We start from the raw sequence: 21,357 nt of genomic DNA, 5'->3' as shown, positions 1-21,357 counted from the left end.
CTAACCGTGTGATCGTTTAGCCATGAAAACCGAGGCAAAGAAAAAGTAAATTTGTCAGAAATATTTTAGGAACTGAGAAAATACATGAAAATAAATACAGCAGTATTTGTTTGATTCAGTTGAAGAAGCAGAAAACAAATGCTAATTGAGAATATATAGAATATACAAATTCCATTTTGGCAGGAATATGGTGTTTCATTACACTGCTCTCTGTATATGTTTGAAATCAAAGGATTTTTTTTTTTTTTTAAAGGAAATGAAATAAATTGTATGGAGCTAAAAAAAATACATTGCTGCTCCTCTGGTGAAAAACTTTAGTTTTTTAATTTATTTGAATGTGAGAAGAGATGAGAGAAGAAGTGAAAATGAAGACTACTGTTTTCTATACATGTTTTAGAGTCTTCTGAGATGCTACTTCTTAAGGAGGAAATCACCCTGAGTCAGACAACTTCCTTCAGCTCAGATACTTTGTCTCTTAAAGTAGTTCCTTCCTCAAAGAAACTTAAACACAGCACTACAGAAAAGAACAATCTTTTGTGTGGTTTCTCAGACATTGGCTATCCCTGTCCATAGGACCTTTCTTCTCCCTGAATGCTCATTTCAGATGCCTGTGTTTCTCAGCTACACTCCCTCCTGCTAAATAACAAAATTCCAACAAGGTGAACTGTAAAGATCTGATTGGCTTTATTGAATAATTCATCTACCAGGCAGCATCCCATCCAGCAAGTAGGAAGGAGCTCCAAAAGGCTACAGGAAGAAGGAAGAGGAGAGAGAAGACAGGAGTGGGGGAAGGAGGGGGGAGAGGAGGAGAGGGCAGGGGGAGGAGGAGAAGAACCCTTTTAAAGGCACAACAACAAAAAAAGCCGTAAACAAACCCCCAAAAAGGATTATTTCAGGCAAAGAGTCTATGTGGCAGATTACCTCACTGTTACTGACCAGAAAACTCCAGACTAACCAGTTAAAAGACAACATTCCTGAGGAAGGTTGAAATTGCATTTAGGTTAGATATTAAGTCTCAGTTTGGTAAAGTGACTTTAGCGAAAGTGACTCCAGTTTGGGCCTGTTTCTTTCTTTTTTTAAAAATGTTTAAGTTTCTTTATTTTTGAGAGAGAGAGAGCTACACACAGAGTGTGAGCAGGGGAGAGGCAGAGAGAGGGAGACACAGAATCTGAAGCAGGCTCTAGGCTCTGAGCTGTCAGCACAGAGCCCAACACAGGGCTTGAACCCACGAACCGTGAGATCATGACCTGAGCCGAAGTCAGATGCTTAAAGGACTGAGCCACCCAGGCAGCCCTGGGCCTATTTCTTTTTAACACCCTCCAATCCTGATTCCTTCTTAGAAGCTCCTCCAAAGAACGTTTCCTGCCCTCCTGCCCGTCTTCAGTTTGTTTGCATTCTCTCTCTACAGCACCGACATATAATCTTAAATGTGTTTGTTTCTTCCCCTTAGACTGTAAGCTTCTTTAGGGCAGGACCCCAGCCTGTAACCATTTTTTTTTTCCAGTGCCTAATACCTTCTGGCAAGTAACAGGCGCTCAGATGCCACCTGCCAAACACATTTGTGCTCTGGAATGATCTCCTGCAGAGGCCTTGCCAACTTTTGCAATCCTTCTATCACCTGTTATTAATTTCCCCATTAAAATTATGTTTTGAAAGATTTGGTCTAGCAGAAAGCGTGTATTTCTGAAGTAATAATAATTCCTTGGGCCAATTTTGTTGACCAAAAGACAATACAGAATTTCTAGGGCTCCCAGCCCAGCTTAAGAATTCCATTTGGAGTGTGTCCAGAAAATTCCTAGCTCAGCACAAGTTCATTATCATGTGGCCTAGGGATCTGGAGAAGTAACAAGTCATAAGAATTTCAATTAAAGGGATTCAGAAATTAAAATGGGGCGCCTGGGTGGCTTAGTCGGTTAAGCGTCCGACTTTCGCTTAGGTCATGATATCGCGGTTCGTGGGTTCGAGCCCCGCGTCGGGCTCTGTGCTGACTGCCAGCTCGGAGCCTGGAGCCTATTTCAGAGTCTGTATATCCCTCTCTCTCTGACCCTCCCCTGCGCACACTGTCTCTCTCTCTCTCTCTCTCTCTCTCTCTCCTAGAAATAAATAAATAAATAAAAAAGAAATTAAAGAACTGCATACTTTGTAAGATTGTCACTTTTTGAATTTTATAATACTATCTTGATTGAGATATGCCACATACCATAAAATTCAAAGGTATTTTTGAATATGCGATTACTTAAAGTATACAACTCAATATTCTTAAATACAGTCATAGATTTTTACAACCATCTTCATAATCAAATTAAAACATTTTTGTCACCCCTTCCCCCCAAAAAAACCCACACTATACCACACTATACTCATTAGCAAACACTCTTCATTCCCCCCCTCCCTCTACCTCAGCCCTAGGAACCCATTAATCCATTTTCTGTCTCTAGATTTTCTTATTCTGCACGTTCCATATTCCGGGGTCCCTTGAAAATACTGTGGGTTTGGTTCCAGATCACTGCAATAAAGCAAATACTGCAATAAAGTGAGTCAAATGAAATTTTTGGTTTCTAGTGCATATCAAAGTTATGGTTACACTATACTGTAGCCTAGTAGATGCTCAATAGCATTATGTCTAAAGAGACAATATACATAACTTAAAAAAAAACTTTTTTGTTAAAAACTGCTGGCAAGCATCTGAGCTTTCAGTGAGCCATACTCTTTCTGCGGATGAGGGATCTTGCCTCTGTGTTGATGGCTGCTGATGGCTCAGGGTGGTGGTGGCTGAAGGTTGGAGAGGCTGTGGCAATTAAACTAAGACAATGAAGTTTGTCACGTCAATTGACTCTTCCTTTCATGAATGATTTCTCTGTAACATGGGATGCTCTTTCATCACATTTACCCTCAGTACAACTTCTTTCAAAATTGAAGCCAATCCATTCAAACCCTGCCGCTGCTTTATCAACGAAGTACAGGTAATTTTCTAAATTCCTTTTTTGTTATTTCAACACTTTCCTGGCATCTTCACCAGGAGTAGATTCCATCTCAAGAAACTGCCTTCTTTGCTCACCCATATGAAGCAACTCCTCACCCATTCAAGTTTGACCATGAACGCAGCAGTCCAGTCTCGTCTTCAGGCTCCACTTCTAATTCTCGTTCTCCTCCTGTTTCCACCACATCTGCAATTACTTCTTCCACCGAAGTCTTGAATCTTTCACAGTCATCCATGAGGGTTGGAATCCACTTCTTACAAACTCCTGTTAATGTTGATATTTTGACCTCTTCCCTTGAATCATGAATGTTCTCAATGGCATCTAGCATAGTGAATTCTTTTCAGAAGTTTTTAATTTTACTTTGGCCAGACTCATCAGAGGAATCACCACGTATGACAGTTACAGTCTTACAAAATGTATTTCTTAAATAATAAGACTTGCAAGTTAACATGACTCCTTAAACCATAAGCTGCAGGATGGCTGTTGGGTTAGCAGGCATGAAAACAAAGTTAATCCCATTGTACATCTCCATCTCTTAGGTGACCAGGTGCATTGTCCGTGAGTAGTAATGTTTTGGAAGAAATCTTTTTTTTCTGAGCAGTAGTTCTCAAAAGTGGGTTTAAAATGTTCAGTAAACCATGTTGTAAACAGATGCGCTGTCATCTAGGCCTCCCATTCTCATTTAAAGAGCATAGGCAGAGTTGATTTAGCATATTTCTAAGGGCCCTAGGAATTTCAGAAAGATAAATGAACATTGGCTTCAACTTACAGTCACCAGCTGCATTAGCCTCTAGCTAGAGAATCAACCTGTTCTTTGAAGCCTTGAAACCAGATAATGATTTCTCCTCTCTAGCTACGAAAGTCCTAGATGTAACTCCACATCGAAAATCTGTTTAGTGTGGCCACCTTCTTGAATTATCTCAGCAGACCTTCTGGATGACTTACTGTAGCTTCTACATCAGCACTTGCTGCTTCCCCCTGCACTTCTATGTTATTGAGATGCTTCTTTCCTTAAACTTCTTGAACCAACCTCTGCTAGCATCAGACTTTTCTTCTGCAGCTTTCTCGTCTCTCTCAGCCTTCATAGACTTGAAGGCAGTTAGGGCCTTGCTTTTGGTTAGACTTTGGCTTAAGGGAATGTTGTGGCTGATTTGATCTCCCATCCAGATCACTCAAACTTTCTCCATATTAACAGTAGGCTCTGAGTTTCTTGCCATTCATATGTTCACTGGAGTTAACACTTTTAATTTCCTTCAGAAACTTTCCCTTGTGTTCACAACTTGGCTAACTGGCACAAGAGGCCTAGCTTTTGGCCTGTTTAAGCTTTTGGTAGGCCTTCCTCACTAAGCTTAATCCTTTCTAGTGTTTGATTTAAAGTGATAGACATGTGACTCTTCAAGTTTTCACTTGAACACTTAGAGGTCATTGTGGGGTTATTAATTGACCTAATTTCAATATTGGTGTGTCTCAGGAATAGAGAAGCCTAAGGAAAGGGAGAGATACAAAGTCATGGCCAGTTTGTAGAGCAGTGAGAACACACACAATTTATCAACTAAGTTCGTGATCATGGGCATGGTTACCAGCATCCCCAAAGAATTATAATAGCAAAACCAATACCAAAGATCATCATAACAAATATAATAATAATGAAAAAGTTTTAATTATTTTAAGGGTTGCCAAAATATGATACAGAGACACAAAGTGAGCAAATGCTTTTGGAAAAAACGGCACCAATAAAATTGCTTAATGCAGTGTTGCCACAAACTTTCTGTATGTAAAAAACATAATATCTGCAAAGCTCAGTAAAGTGCAATAAAATGAAGTATTCTTGTAAAACTTGTTTTTAATGTTTATTTATTTTTGAGGAGGTGGGGGAGGGACAGAGAGAGAGGGAGACACAGAATCTGAAGGAGGCTCCAGGCTCTGAGCTGTCAGCACAGAGCCTGACACAGGGCTCAAACTCAAAAACCATGACATCATGATCTGAGAGGAAGTCAGATGCGTAACTGACTGAGCCACCCAGGCATTCCAAAATGAAGTATTCCTATAAATCATATCATGTAAGTGGTCTTTTGTGACCAGTTTCTTTCATTTAACATGATTTCCAGGTTCATCCATGTCGTAGCAGGTATGAGCTACCTGCTCATTTGTTGCCAAATACTATTCCATTGTATAAACACATCACATTTTGTTTATCCATTAATCCATCAGTTGATAAACCTTAGGTTGTTTCCAATTTCAGCTACTATAAAAAATGCTGCTACGAACATCAATATATAAATTTTTGTGTGTAAATATATTTCCATTTCTCTTAGATACACGTAGCTAAGAGTGGAATTTCTGGGTAATAGGGTAAGTCCATGTTTAATTTCATAAGGTGCTGCTAAACTGTTTTCCAAAGTGGCTACCTCATTTTATATACCCACCAGTAGTGTATGATGTTTCCAATTTTTCGACAGCTTGTCATTGTCTTTCTTTTTAAAGCCATCCTAGTAGATGTGGTTTTAATGTTGAGCATCTTTTCATGTGTTTCTTAACTATTTGAATGTCTTCTTTAAAAATATTTATTCAAATCCTTTGACCCTTTTTAATTGGGCTGTTTTATTGTTGAGTTACTAGAGTTCTTTGTATGTTCTGAATAAAATATTTATGTCATATCAGCTATATGACTTGTAAATATTTCCTCTATTCTGCAAGATGTCTTTTCACTTTTTGATGGTATCATTTACAAAATAAAATGTTTTAATTCTGATGTAATACAGTTTAAGTTTTCTTTTGCTGCTGTACATTTAGTGTCTTATTTAAGAAACCATTGATTGGGGCGTCTGGGTGGCTCAGTTGGTTAAGCATCTGACTTTGGCTCAGGTCATGATCTCATGGTTCGTGGGTTCGAGCCCCATGTCAGGCTCTGTGCTGACGGCTAGCTCAGAGCCTGGAGCCTGTTTCAGATTCTGTATCTACTTCTCTCTCATAACCTCCCTTACTCATGCTGTCTCTCTCTCTCTGAAATAAATAATAAAACATTTAAAGAAAGAAGCCATTGATTAACCAAAAGTCACAATGATTTAATCCTATGTTTTAACATTTGTATAGTTCTAGTGCTTTCATTTAGGTCTACAGACCATTTTGAGTTAATTTTTGTATATGGCATGAAATAGAAGTCCAAGTCCATTTTTTGCATGTAAATATCCAGTTATCTGAGCACCATTTTTAAAAAGACTATTCTTTCCCACATTGAATTGTTTTGACACTCTTGTCTAAAATCAATGGGCCATATATATACAGGTTTATTTTTGGACTCTGAATTGTACAGCATTGATCTATATAGCTTTCTTCAGACTAGCACAACATTGACCTGATTACTGTAGTTTTGAAATCAGTTTTGATGTAAGTGTGAGTCTTCCAATTTTATTCTTTTTCAAGATTGTTTTGGCTACTCTGGATTTCTTGCATTTCCATATGAATTTTATTTCTTTTTTTTCTTTTTTTTAAGTTTATTTATTCATCTTGAGAGACAGAAACAGCATGAGTGAAGGAGGGCAAAGAGAGGGAGACAGAGAATCCCAAAAATGCTTCAAGCTGCCAGTGCAGAGCTCAACATGGGCCCAAACCCACAAAATTGTGAGATTATGACCTGAGCCAAAGATGAGTCAAATCCTTAACCACCTGAGCCACCTATGCATTCTTCCCTATAAATTTTTAAATCCGTATATTTTGTTCTTCCGGAAATTTGTGACTTGTGTTTTATTTTCAGTTATATCTTTCAAGTTTTTAATTTTTTTGGTCATGATTTCCTTTTTTTCATATATTTTCCCTCTTGCAATTTAAAAAAGTCTCCCAAGTTAACTAATTTGGTTTTCAACAGTGACTATCTTATCTTCTAATTTTTTTGTTTAAAAACCTTTTGGTTTGAGAGGCATCTGGGTGTCTCAGTTAAGCGTCAAATTCTTGATTTTGGTTAAGGTCATGATCTCAAGGTCATGAGATGGAGCCCAGTAAAGACCCTGCTTAAGATTCTCTTTCTCCCTGTCTGCCCCTACCCCGCTCATGTGTGCCCTCCCTCCCTCTCTCTCTCCTAAAAAATATTAATATATAATATTTAAAAAGATTAAGATTAAGACTGCTTAAAATTCTCTCTCCCTTTCTGTCTGCCCCACCCCACTCATGTGTGCTCTCCCTCCCTCCCTCTGAAAAAAATATATAAATAAATATAATATAAAATATTGTATATAATATATATTTAACATATATAATATAAATATATATAATTTTTTTAAGATTAAGATTAAGACCCTGCTTAAGATTCTCTCTCTCCCTTTTTGTCTGCCCCTACCCCACTCATGTGGGGTATAATATAAAAATATATAATACAAAAATGTATACATATAATTAAAATTATATATATATATATATATGCATATATATATAATTGAAGAAAATTTTTAGGTCCAGAAGGAGGTATGTGTCCGTGTGTGTGCTGTAACTAAATCTTACATCTTCGTATTAACTTTTATTTAACAATGGCTTTAATAAAATATAATTCACAAAATAGAAAATTCATCCTGTTAAAATATCAAACTCAGTGGTTTTCGTAGATTCACAGAGTTATGCAACCATCAAATTCCAGAATGTCTGATTTCAGAGCATTTTCATGGCCACCAAAAGACAGCCTGTACTCATTAGTTCTTTTCTTCCTCATGATTTTTTTTAACAAATCTCATTTTTAACAACTTCTTCTTTTTTCACATTAGTAAAATCACCACTTTGCCTTGAATTATATGCTTATTCAAAACTAAAGTGTGTTCTGGCAACTTGTTATGATTCACCTTGTCTCTAGAGAAATCTTAAAACTTTTTCAGGGAAGTGGTCAATTATTTTCATAGAACTGAAAAGTCTATGCTTCCCATCATTTGAAACACAAGATTCTCCTGTATCTTAAGATTGCCCAGGCTACACTATCAACCTTTAATAGTGGCTCCAGATTTGAACATTTAAATTTATGAAGAGTTTGGGAAAGAAAACAATTTGACTTGTTGGGTCTGTATTCTTTTTTGCCTATCTCTTTCTTTTACATAAGATTTGCATTAATAAATGATTTCCAAGAGTATTGTGAAAAAAAACTAATAAAAGTAATTTACGCAAAGTGTATCCGTACTCAATTCTATATCAGTAATGAATAAGCCTCTTACTCATCCCATTTGAAAACACTGCTCAGAACTTGGCTGTAGAGGTTGCTGAGTTGCATCAGTGGGAGCTTTGCCAAGAACAGAGAGTGAGTTCAAAAGTAGAGAATGTGGTACTCTCCCATTATTTTCAAAACTATCAGAAGAACTCTGAATCTCTTCAACACATGGAAGTATAATAGCAAAACCTCAAGCTTTGAAGTTAAGTGGACCTGGCTTAGAATTCCACTAAGCAGCTCTGTTACCTTGGACAATATGAAAAACAAAAACAGACCGATAGCCTGTGAACCTCAGCTTCCTCATCTATGCCTGTAACCTGATTTCATCCAAGCCTCACCACCTGGACATGCAGATGAGTTCACATCAACAGAAATGATACATACTTCCTTGGCAATTGTCCCCTCCAGCTCACGCAGGATTTCTGGCTCCCTATAAAGTTCATCTTCCTCATGTGTTTCAACATGTGCTTACTTGCAAAAAAAAAAAAAAAAAAAATGAGTTCCATTCATACCATGAAGAGCACTGTTTCTTCTCCACATTGCACTATGGGCACAAACCTGTTCTGCTTCCCTGAGTCCATAACGGGACCTGCTGATGCTTCACCAGTGAATATAGGATTGCCTAACAGGTTGAGGATTGTCGGGTACCTGAAATTATCCTCGTACTTGATTCTCAAAACCTCTACCCTGGTCCGAGTTTCTATCAGGAATCTCTACCCTAGCTGAGTTCTAAGGACAGGAAGTCTATGCAAACCCTCTCTGGATATGTGGGTTTCCAACCCCAAGGTGCATCAAAATCAGCTAATTAATTGTTGAAAATGCACACTGCTAACCCCACACTCAGTCTCAATTGAATTTCTGTGTTAAAGGTCCACAGGTCACTTGGAAAACATGCCTCTTGGGTACTGCTGATTTGAATAGTAACAGTCCCTCTGAAATGTCCACAGCATGTCTTCTAAGTCATTTCTGCCCCTCCCCTCTAACAGCAGGGTGCTGTCCACAATCCACAATCCACCTGAGCCTGTGGAGGGTCAGCCTGTAATCAATATATCACCTCGCTCGGATGGTCAGTTTATTAACCATGATAAATATGTCCTCAGGTAGTGAGGTAGTGGGTGATTTGAGGTGTAAATGCACAGGGTCCAGGATTTTCATTATTTTTCCTCTTCCTGTATTCCCTGGACCCATCTATTCACTCATTCTCTTGTAGCAGAAAACTAGCAGCGATCGGAGACTCTTTTCTCTCTCTTGTTCCCAATGGACAGCTGCTCACTATGGCCTGACTAGTCCCTTCCCGAGTCCCCTTGAAATTTGCAGGCACCCCCACTGCCAGCTGCTTTGTTCAGGCAGCACCATCTCTTGTCCAGACCAACTCTCGATTCCTCTCTCTGCCTCTGGTCCCTTCCTTACCATGGAAATCTAGCCTCTAGCTAAAGAGATCTATCAGAAATGTAAATCTGTCACCCCATTTCTCACCATCCCCTACAGCCTTCATCCCCCCAAACTATATACAGAATCCCAATATATTAAACTGTTAAAACTGAAGCTGCTCAGATAAAGGAGACTCATACGATGGGTTGATGGGAAAAGAAGGCACAGACATCCACACACCCACTTTGCCTTCTTGGATCTGCCCCACCTCTACAGCTGGCACTGGCAGTGGCTCTGAGCAACCTTCATGGAACCACTGGCCTCCATGGAACACAATTTGAAAAATTCACTTCCAAAGGATACATTTGTAATTTCTTGCATGGCAAAAAAAGGCCTCTAGCCATCCTACCCCCACTCCTAGCCTCATTTGCTTCCATTATTCCCTCAGAGATAATCCTATGCTCTATAGCTGTGCTGATAATATGGTAATCACCAGTCACCTGGAACTCTTTAAATTCATGTGAAATCAAGTTAAAAATTTAGTCCTTCTGGCAATTAGCTACATCTCTACATCTTGGGTACTCAAGAGCCACATGTGGCCAGTGACAGGCATAATGGACATTACAGATACAGAACATCCCCACCATTGCAGAAAGTGGGATTGGACACTGCTGCTCGTTGGATACCAAACAAATTTCTGTTCCCAAACTCTGTACATTTTGTCACAGTCTAGAACTTTTGTACATGTTGTCCTCTCTACCTAATATCTTCTCCTCTTTTTTGTCTATTTGGTAAATTCCATGCACTTTCTTTCAGAATCTGTCTGGAGAAGCCTCCCTTAAGGAGCCTGCCCCTACCTTTACAATCTCCTGTTTCATTCAGGGACAGTTTGACACTGTTTGCTCATTGATCTCTTTGTACTCTGAAATTCTTTTAATATAACACTCTCACATGGTTTTGCAATTGTTTACTTGGCTGTATATATTTTATATTAGACTGTGAACAGCAATATTTTAACCCATATTTGCAACCAAAGCAATCAATATAATGAATGAATTGATAAAAGACGAAAAATAATCAGATTGCTGTATACATCTGGGTGAAAAAATGGTAGCTGTGGTAGCCAGCATAATGCCCCTCCCCAAGAAAAGTTGTCCACACCCTAATGTCAAAATCTGTCGATATGTTACATAGCAAGGGGAGCTTTGCAGATGTTGAAAAATTAAGGACCTTGAGAAAGGGAAGTATAGGATTATCAGGTGGTAGATCAATGTAATCGTGATGTACTCCTTAAAAGTAGAAGAGGGAGGGACATCAAGAGTAATTCAATATGAGGAGGATGCACTCTGTAGTTGGTGCCTTTGAAAAGACAGAAGGCCATGCACCAAAGACTGTGTGTGTCTGCTAGACACTGGGAAAGCAGGGGAACTAATTCTCCCCTAGAGCCTTCAGAAAGGAGCAGAGCCTGCCTCTACCCCTTGCTTTTAACCCATTGAAACCCACTTTAGACTTCTGGTCTCCAGAACTATAAAATCTGTGCTGTTTTAAGTCACTGTGTTTGCAGTAATTTGTTAGAACACCAAAAGAAAACAAATACAGTGGAGTTAGGAAGGGTGTTAGTGCAGAAAGAAAATATGTTTAACTGGGGTAACTTCTCAGCCCCAGGTCTCTGGAGTCCAATGGGATGAGAAGGGCCCACCGCACCAGAGTAAGGACATCATCACTGACCCCAAGGCAGAGAGGATGTGTCCTTGGCTTTGGCTTTTATCTGAGGGATATGGTCAGGATCTGAGGGTGTGGGAGGGTTTTAATGGGAACTCAGAGTTGGTGATTTAGCACAGGCAGAAAGATAGGTTCTCTAGACAGGACCAGTGGTGATAACATCTAAGACATAAAAGACACAAAATAATCTAGACTTTATCCTCTTTGAGAGTGTAGAAAATGACAAAATATTTCTTTAATCCCTATGGCTTATTTATTTTATAACTGGAAGTTTGTATCTCTTAATCCTTTTCACCAATACTTCACCCAATACTTTTTAAAAGCCCACAAGTGTCTAGGCCATTACGTAAATTAAACAAATATTTACATGATGACATATAAAAGACACTGCATTAGCTGGATGGGAATTTTATTTTATACTGTGTAAACAGATAAGTTGCGCTGTAACTGTATCTACACAAGCAATGGAGAACCTTCTATTCATAGAAACTATAAATATTTACTACCTATTTCACAATCAGTTTCAATATGAATCGAATAGTTTTCAGTGTTTTTATTTTGTTTTGAAAAAGCACTTATCCAACACATATATTTACTCCAGGAAGTATTCCCTTGGACACAGGAATGAAAAACCTGGTCACAGTCTAGCAATGAGGACAAGTCTGGAAAGTATGGCTGAAGTCTTGAAGTGCTGAGGACATGATGATCACCATGTCATGCCTACCCTTGGGGAGAGGTTTACAAGAGGAGGTGATGATTAAACCATATCTTGAAGGATAAGGAAGTATCTGCCAGGCAAAGAAGGAAGCGTGGGGTGGCTCTGGGAACATAAGGGAGGAGGGTGGCATTGGGCCAGATATGAGCTTGAGCCGTGATTGCAGGCAGGGCTGACTTAGGAAACTTCAGTCATTCTACTCTGCAGGATCACAGTGTGAATGCAGAGAGAGAAGGAGGTGAGGAGAATGCTTTTAGAAGGAAGGTGAGGGGCAAGTCTGGGAGGGTCCTGTATTCCCCCAAACCTCCAGATGGTTTTAAGCAAGGAAGCAACACAATTAGATTTGTACCTTAGAAAAAACAAGCTGACAGCAATGCACCCAAGAGAAGGTGGGTGGTATGATGAGGAAACTATGTCAATGATGCCAGAATTTATGAGAGATGGAAGGAAGAAGCCATATACCAAAGACGTTATGAGGCATAGCTAGATGGGTAAAAGCTCCAGAACTTGGTTATCAGTTTGCTTAGGGAGAGTATGAGACAGGTTTTCCGTCTGAATGACAGAAGCATGGGGATGCCATTGAGATAGGAAAAGCTTGATTGTAGACAGTTTGGGCCTCGAACAGATAGATGTCTGTGCATCCTGGCAGAACACACCACTGGCAGTCAGATATCTGTGCTGGAAGCTCAGCAGAGATCCCTGAATTAGAGCTATTGACTGGTGAGGTACAAATGAAAAAGCATCACTAAAGCCATATTCTGTATAATAACTTCTACCAGTCATTACTTCCTAAGTACCAGAAACTATGAAGAAGCCTTTATGTCCATTGTTGAGTGTAATCTTCATAACAGTCATGTGATATGCATGCCGTTATCACATTTTACAGCTAAGAAATCCAATGTTTAGAGAGTTTAAATAACTTAATTTACCCAAGTCACAATGCTTGCAAATAAATGATAGAGCTGGAATTCAAGTCTAGAAATGTATTTGATTTAATATTAGATAACATTCTTTATTATAATTGTCATCACTATCATCAATATTATTATATTTTAAAGATACATATTCTCTTTTTTAAAATTCATCCAAGGGGTGCCTGGGTGGCTCAGCTGGTTGAGAATTTGACTCTTGATTTTGGCTCAGGTCAGGATCTTAGGGTCATGGAATCAAGACTCACATTGGGCTCTGCACTGAGCATGGAATCTGCTTAAGACTCTCTCCTTCTGCCCCTCTCCCACACTCATGTTCTCTCTGTCTCTCCTTAAAAAATTCATCTAAAATGCAGATTTCAAATTAAGAAATTAAACATTGAAAGTAGATAAGATCACCAAAGAGCATGGAACATGACAATTATAATGGGCCATGATAGTAACTAAAGAATAAAATAGTGAAGAGAAAGAAGACAAGCTTACAAAAGATTCTAAGAATGAACAGCTAGAGATGCAAGAGTAGAGCAGAGACATCCCTCCAAGTCTGATACCCTCCTAAATTTTTTCAATTAAAAAAATCTAAAATTAAATTATATTAGACTATCTAAAGTAAGAATTCTACCTGCTCACTTGAATTTGTCCTTTCCGAGAGACTGCTCATTCACTGTGCAGTTAAATCACAATGAAAGGATTAAAACATGGAAAAATGACCAGATAAAACAAAAGAAAACAGGGGTGCCTGGGTGGTTCAGTTGGTTAAGCGTCTGACTTCGGCTCAGGTCATGATCTCACAGTTTGTGGGTTCGAGTCCCGTGTTGGGCTCTGTGCTGACAGCTCAGAGCCTTGAGCCTGTTTCAGATTCTGTGTCTCCCTCTCTCTCTGACCCTCCCCTGCTCACGCTGTCTCTCTCTCTCTCTCTCTCTCTTTCAGAAATAAATAAAACATTTAAAAAACAAACAAACAAAAGAAAACAAGTCCTGGGGGTGTAATATACAAAATGGTTACAATGGTTAATATTTTGTTGTATATTTAAATGTTGTTAAGAGAGTAGATCTTTTATTTTTAACATTTTTTGTTTTTTTTTTATGTTTATTTATTTTTGAGAGAGAGGCAGAGTGTGAGCTGGGGAGGGGCAGAGAGAAAAGGAGACACTGAATCTGAAGCAGGCTCCAGGCTTCGAGCTATCAGCACAGAGCCCAATGCAGGGCTTCAACTCACAAACCATGAGATCATGACCTGAGCTGAAGTTGGACATTTAACTGACATTTCTTATCACAGGAAAAAAAAATTTAACTCTGTGTGATGATGAATGTTACCCAGGCTTATTGGGTGATCATTTGCAATATATACAAATATCAAATCACCGTATTGTACACTTGAAACTAATATAATGTTCTATGTCAATTATATCTCAATTTAAAGAAAAAACTGACCTTGCATCTAATGCAAATGCTGTCTTAGATAACTGACAGTTGAGTTTTCAAAGACAGATTTTGAAATACATCTTTCATACTTAGCTCAAAAGCTTTATCTCTAAATTTTCTCTATTCCCGCCATCCGAAAGCTATTTCTCCTCTAGGCGGCATCTGAACTCCCAAAACTGTGTGTGTAACTTCCATTTTGTAGAAGAGGAAAAATAATTTTCCCTCTGCCTTCCTAGGTTCTTGACTAAAACACTCCTGTAATAAAAGACAGATTAATAGGAGAAAAATAAACAGAAATTTAATAACATGTATACAGGGGGGAAAAAACCTGAATAACTCCCCCAAATGTCCTAACCCATCATCACCACAAATACCATTCCCAGACAGAAATAAAAGAAGATTGGACGGTGGGAGGTGAGCTGGGAATAAGTAATGGGAGGTTATCAGGAAAAGTTCAATAAACAAGGATATGGGCTTCTATGCAGATTTAAGTCCCTGTTTTCTCATTGACATGGTTTTCTAGAGCTGAAGTCATCTATCCTCTTCCTACTGAAGACAGGAAGACACACTTACAAATGGAGATTTCTCTTATAAATGCAAATTTCTCTGACGAATAGGTTACTTGTGTTTTTAAAGTTTTTCCCATTTCTTTTTTTCCCTCTGTTTCTGCTTTTTCTTAAAAATTACCTTAAGATGCTAGGATAATCCTTCTGCCAAAGAGGCATATTTGGGGGTAGTATATTCTACTCCCCTTCACTATAGAGAAGAAAAAAAATCTCAGTGCAAAAGTCATATTAAAATTACATTAAAGACATTTATCTATTTTTAAATATATTTTTTAAAGTTTTATTTTATTTATTTGAGAGAGACAGAGGGCAAGTGGGGGAGCGGCAGAGAGAAGGAGAGAGAGAATCCCAAGCAGGCTCCACACTGCCAGCACAGATCCTGATGCCGGGCTTGAACCCACGGAAACTGAGATCATGACCTGAGCTTAAACCAAGAGTCAAATGCTTAAACAACTGAGCCACCCAAGGTTCCCTAAAAATATTTTTTAAATGAATGGTTGTGATGGGGTTTGGGAGTGGTAGGGATCCAGAGCTGATGGCAAACAAAGAATTCTTGAGATGTATTTGGGGCTAAAAGGTGATTTTATTAAAGCACAGGGACAGGACCCATGGGCAGAAAGAGCTACCCTGGACCTTAAGGAGAGACTGATTATATACTTGGGATTTGGGGGAGGAGGGGCAGGTAAAGTCAAGAGAAAATTTCCAAAGCGATTTTCATATGCTGAAGAATCACTGGATACTGGAGGCTTAGCTCTTGTCAAGCTAAGGTTGTTTGTCCCTCTAGCAAAGCATTAACATTAAGACGGTAGGGAGTTCCTGGAGAAATGTGATACTCTACCTGCCTCAAGTATTTATCAATGGGCTGAAGGTTATAAGGAAATTTAATTTTCTCTGCCATTTCCTTCTTTGTTTCCCACACCAGCTGGATTTATGGGACAGTAACACAGTCCTTATAGCCTCCAAACAATAGAGTTAAGGTGGTATTTATGCTGAGAGTATATTGCTAATCCTGGTAGCCCAGGGCATATAGTCTGGTGTTCAAATTAATCAGATTGAAGCCCTCTGCATAAAGCATAAAGGGAGGCTAACTGGTGGTAAGAACCATTCTGCAGGTGCTAGGGGTAATTGCCAATTGTAGCTGTGGAGGAGGAAGGAAAAGGAAGGAAGGAAGGAAGGAAGGAAGGAAGGAAGGAAGGAAGGAAGGAAGGAAGGAAGGAAGGAAGGAAAGAAGGAAGGGTAGAAAGAGCTTAAAGATATAAGAAAAGAAAGAGAATGTAAGAATAAAAGAAGAAATTATAAAGGAAAGAGGAAGAGAAGGGAAGAGAAAAGAAAGAGGGAAAAGTCTCTTTGGAAAATTCCTACCCTAAACTATGAGTTTGAGAATTAAAATTCAAATAATCTATATTTCCAGTAACCCAAGCTGAAGATTTAATTAAAAATCTCTAGGTTGGTAGAATACTAAGGTTCTTAGCAGAAGTAAGGATGAATATGTTCTCAGAGACTGCACTGTAAGTCCAGACATCAAGGAATTTCCACAAAAAAACTTCACAGTGGGCATGAGGATTCGACAGTCCTCACTGATGCAGAAATGTTGGAGTTCAAAGTCAATAGCCAAGAAAGGGTTCTTGAACCATTTTTGGTGCAAAAAGGTGGTTTTATTTAAGCATAAGAACAGGACCAGTGGGAAGAAAGAGTTACACTGGAGTTGTAATGGGTGACTGATTATATACCTTAAAGTTGGGAAGGGTGTAGGGATAGTGTTACGTCTCTCAGGAATTTTGGAAACAAGGTTTCCAGGACTTTGAAGGGGCTAGCTGATATTAGGAAAATGTCATTTATTATTGTCTAATAAAACCTTAATCATGAGACAGCTTCAGATGTATATCAGTGGGCCATATACTTGGAGACTGATTGCTAACAAATATTTGCGGGATAGAGATAAAGGAAGCTCCAAAAGGAATTTTTTCATGTTAAAGTAGACTTACAGGATCCCAGATGGTAGGGTTAAGATTGACTTTTGCCCTTAGCAAAGTGTCAACATTGTGGCAGCTGAGTTCCTACTGAGTAATGTCACTGAGTAATGCCAGCTGAGTAATGTCACTCTGCCTGTTTCAAAAATTCGTCATTGGACTGTAAGCAGTAAGGAAATTTAAGTTTTTTGTTGGCCTTTGCTTCCCACATCAATGACCCCAGGCCAGCAAGAAACCAAGCTACTGAATACAAGAGTCAGCAAGAATAAGACACAAAATGTCTCCTAATAATGGCATTTTTGTATACAGGATATCAAATAAGTATGTTCACTATGTTATAAGGAAATAATAGAAAGAATTAAAAATAAGATGAAGAAATAAGAAGTTATGAAAAATGACCAAGTAAATTTGAAAATAAGCAAATAGAACTTATAAAATTTTGAAGGTAATATTTGAAGTTAGAAACTCAATGGATGAACTGTAGATTAGACACAGCTAAAAAAAATAATAATAATAATAATACCTGAACACGGCCAGAAAATGATGGAATGGAAATTAAGAGAGAGAGGTTGCAAGTTTCAGGGCATAGATGAGAAAATATAAAGTATATTGAATCAGTTTTGCAGAATGAGTCAATAGTTGAGAGAACAAAGAAGAGACATTGACTAAAAATCTTTGGAACTGAAAAAGAAGAACAATTCTCAGATTGAGTGAGTTCAAGGAACTCCCAGCAGGATAAATAAAAAGGAATCTATATCTATAGAAAATGTATTGAGGGGTGCCTGGGTGGCTTAATCGGCTAAACTTCCAACTTCAGCTCCATTCATGATCTCACAGTTCATGGGTTCTGGTTCAGTGTCCAGCTCCATGCTGATGGTGCAGAGCCTGCTTTGGATTCTCTCTCTCTCTCTCTCCATCTCTCTCTCTCTGCCCCTTTCCCACTCTCTCTCTTTCTCCATCTCTCTCTCTCTCTAAATAAATAAAAACATTTAAAAAAACTTAAAAAGTATTGAAACAAAAGAACAACAAAAATATCCAAAAGTAGTAAAAAAAAAAAAGATATTTACCTGCATCTTAATAATACTAAAAAGTTTTTATGCTCAGTCAAACTATCTTTCAAGAATAAGGGTTAAAAAATGACACAGACAAGCAAAGATGGACTTTACTAATAATAGAACTTCACTAAAGAATTTCTGAAATATGGGGGCACCTGGATGGCTTACTCAGTTGAGCATCTGACTCTTGGTTTCAGCTCACAGTTCATGAGTACAAGCTCCACATTGGGCTCAGTGCTGGCATCGTAGAGCCTGCTTGGGATTCTCTGTTTCCCTCTGTCTCTCTGCCCCTCCCCACTCATGCTCTTGCTCTCTCTCTTTCTCTCAAAAATAAATAAGCATTAAAAAAAAGAATTTCTGAAGTATATTCTTTCGGAAGAAGGAAAATGATCCTGTTGCTAGGTGAAATGAAAGACCTCAGGGCCTGAGGCCTCAACCCAGCTTATTTCAAACATGTTGCCAAAGGTTATTGGTCTTTACTTGAGAAAACCATGGCACAGTATACAAGTGAGGGATTTCAGGGGCGCCTGGGGGGCTCAGTCAGTTAAGTGTCCAATTTCAGCTCAGGTCATGATCACATAGTTCATGAGTTCAAGCCCTGCATGGGGCTCAGCACTGATAGTGAGGATCCTGCTTGTGATTTTCTCTCCCTGTCTCTCTGCCCCTCCCCTGCTCGTTCTCTCACTCTCTCAAAATAAATAATAAACTTAAAAAAAAACAGGTGAGACATTTCATTAAAGTGAAAGTATACTCTTGAGATATAAGAGATTCTGAGTTCAAGAGAGAAAGCTGTACAATCTAGCGCTTGGGTTGCTATCTTTCGTTTTGACGGTAGTTAATGCCAGGGTAGAATGTTCAGTACTTGGGGTAGGGACTTCTTGGAAGCAGGGTTTTGTGCATTCTCTCTCTTTGTTTGGTCAGGGATTTCCTGTCATGACACCTACCATCTTGGGCTTGTCTGATTCAATTTGGCTTCCATTTGGTGGAGTGCGCCAAGACAGGTTTCTGACTTTCCCAATAACTGACCATGACTTCCTTATCCTTGGCCTCCAGGTATTCAGTTAGAACCTAACTAACTGCCTACTCTAACAATTCCAGAGGAAAGATCTCAGATACGGGATGGAATGGTGAGTGAAGAAAATGACAAACATATGGCTAAATCTAGAGACTACTACATAAAAAAATAAAGTCTACAATGTCTACTTTCTGCAAGTATAAAAACAAGACAGAATCAAAATACTGGATAAAAATAGCATTGAAGTTGGGTAACAGTAATCGGGGTTAAGCATTCTAAGATACTGGTGTTTAAAAGGAACGTAAAGGTCTAAGTTGACTCGTTAACCAGTTGACTAGTTAACTAAGTTAACTAACTTTGTTAAGTTAAATATGAGTGTTAAAGTTTATAGAATAGCTACTAAACAACATAAAAATAGAATGTATAAAAAAGAAAATGGCCCAAACTGAAGTCATTTATGTTATGTCCCATCAAGACATCAGACCTAACCTAACTGTACTTTCAGCCACTTCCAAATGTGGAATTTTAAACCAATGAACCTGGAATTTCCTATGAGCACTAGTAAGATAATCTGCATGATAAGATCCCCTGCTCTTTCCCCAAGGAAAGTGACCTTGCCTGAAATAATCTTTTCTTTTTCTCTAATAACATTCTTGTTTTATCCCACTTCTGCCTATAAAATCCTTCCAATTTACACAGCTCCTTGGAATTCCTTTCTAGTTCCTAGAAAATATGTTACCTGATCCATAAATGTTTGAATAAAGCCAATTAGACCTTTAAATTTACTCTGTTTGTTGAAGGATTCTCGCTCAGAGAGTCGTGACACCTAGGCTTTTCTTTCCAGGAAGCAACTTTATTCGTGCCGGCACCGCTCAGTTGGGTTCGTACCCAAAAGAACTGAGCGGCCCACATCACATGGCATAGTTTTTTTTATACATGTTCTATTTCTGTGTCTCCCATATATGGTAACACACATAAACATGCAGTCTGATTAAGTTGTCTCAGTTTACAAGAACATGGGGGACGTAGGCACCTGGACCCATATCTAGGTGACCTTGAAGTCTTCTCTCCTCTCTTCATTTTTTTCTCTCTCCTTGGGGAGAGGTTCCTACCACATTCCCCCCTTTGATGCTCGGACCCCTCTATTTTGGGTCAAAGAGCATCATCCTGGCTTAGAGGTTTATATTTTCATAACATCATTACATGAGCAGCCGTTTTTCTCTCAACCATAGTCTCAATGAGACTGGAGACTGATCGTATAATCAAGGGAGCCAAGCAGGGTACGAGCAAACATCCTCCCAGAGTTAGGAGGACAGTACCTATGAGGGTTTTGAATCCCCTGAAAGATGAAAACCATCCTCCAAATAACTCCCTGGGGCTCCAACCGTTCCAGGTTTGGACTGGGACATGAGCAACCTTTCTCATTCAATCTGTGATCCTCTCTATGATTTTTCCCTCATCATCTGTCTGTAGGCAGCAGTTGCTCATGTTGAATTTTCCACAAACACCACCCTCAGAAGCAAGCGGGGAATCGAAGGCCAGGCGATTTTGGTAGATGGCGTTGAGCATTTTGGTTTGCTGCTTAGCAAGTAAGTTAAGAGCTCTGGCAGTTTCATTGATTATAATTTCTACAACTGCTTGCAGCCTTAATTATGCGGTTTAGCATATAAATAGGGGTGCGGTAGCCCCAAGACCCTTCCTCGGCCCAGGTAGCAGGGCCATAATAATGAATTATCCACTCGGGAGGCCATTCATCATCTTTCCAGTTGCCAATTTGCAAGGCACTCTGCTTTCTTTGAACTTTCCTATCTCCATATATTTGAACTCCCAGATGTTCTCCTTCTGTAAGTGGGAGTGGGAAGAAGGATGGGCGAATAGTTCCCAGAACACATGACCCTGACCAGCCTGAAGGGAGTACCGTATAGGCTGTTTTCCCACATTTCCAGCTGGCTGGGCCAACCTCTGCCAATCCAATAGCCAGAAGTAAAGCAAAAATTGCAATAATCAGTGAGAGACAAGGGGTGACAGTGCATTACAGTAAGAGGCAGATGTAAGAAATAAGGACAGTCTATTTATTTCACCGGACCGGCGATTCCTCAAGCTTCTGCCGTGCGTAGATGAGTCAGATTCCGGAGTGACTAAAGCAGGGCTGTCGTCTCCCGTTGGAGTCTCCGCCGTAGCAGCTCGCTTCTGCCGTATGGTCAGCTTACACGGCGTGGACGGATCAGGAACGCACTCCCAGTTCCCGGATGCCGGCTTCACTCTGCTGTGGTGAATCCAGGGACCCACCTCGGCTACCTTTATTGCAGTGGGGGTGGACAAAATGACAGTAAACGGGCCCCTCCAAAGGGGTTTGAGTGGTTGGACATTCCACTCTTTCACTCATACAGCATCTCCTGGCTCAAAGGAGTGAGCATCTGTGGTCAG

At 39.3% G+C, this 21,357-nt stretch overlaps 1 pseudogene; it reads right to left on the bottom strand.

The window, feature by feature from the left end:
- LOC120239357 overlaps nt 1-4,407 on the bottom strand; it is a 79,907-nt pseudogene extending 75,500 nt beyond the window's left edge.
- Nucleotides 4,408-21,357: the final 16,950 nt, after the last annotated feature.

The sequence above is a fragment of the Hyaena hyaena genome, unplaced genomic scaffold (genome assembly GCF_003009895.1).
Source record: "Hyaena hyaena isolate Hyena2069 unplaced genomic scaffold, ASM300989v1 scaffold_229, whole genome shotgun sequence".
Classification (NCBI taxonomy): domain Eukaryota; kingdom Metazoa; phylum Chordata; class Mammalia; order Carnivora; family Hyaenidae; genus Hyaena; species Hyaena hyaena.
Note: the sequence above shows the minus strand (reverse complement) of the source record. Positions and strands in the feature narration are given on the sequence as shown.